At 11.3% G+C, this 391-nt stretch overlaps 1 protein-coding gene across 1 annotated transcript in view; it reads left to right on the top strand.

Moving 5' to 3' along the window:
* The window catches only part of LOC119586576 (abnormal spindle-like microcephaly-associated protein homolog), a 31,066-nt gene that overhangs the window by 17,756 nt on the left and 12,919 nt on the right, over positions 1-391 (top strand). The window lies entirely within an intron of this gene.

The following is a 391-nucleotide window of genomic DNA, read 5'->3' as shown; positions in this document are numbered from 1 at the left end:
CGGGTTGGGTTCATTTATTTCATTGTTTTCTTGGGCCCCTTTTTTCCCCCGGGGGAAAATTAAAAAAAAATAAATAGGAGAAAAAAAAAAAAAAAATAAATATAAGAATGATATGATAAAAAAAAAAAAAATAAAAAAAAAAATAAAAAAATAATGAAAATAAAAAGAAAAAAAAAAATATAATTTGAATAAATAAAAAAAAAAAAAAAAAAAATAAAGAAAAAAATAAAAAGAAATAAAAAAATAAAAAAAATAAGAAAAAAAAAAAATTTAAAATAAAAAAAAAAAATAAGAAAATAAATAAATAATAATATAATAAAAAATATATAAAAAGAAATATATAATATATATAAAAAATATATATAAATAGAAAATAAAAAATTAAGAAAAA

Source organism: Penaeus monodon, chromosome 21, assembly GCF_015228065.2.
Source record: "Penaeus monodon isolate SGIC_2016 chromosome 21, NSTDA_Pmon_1, whole genome shotgun sequence".
Lineage (NCBI taxonomy): Eukaryota > Metazoa > Arthropoda > Malacostraca > Decapoda > Penaeidae > Penaeus > Penaeus monodon.
This window is presented reverse-complemented; position numbering and strand designations above follow the sequence as displayed.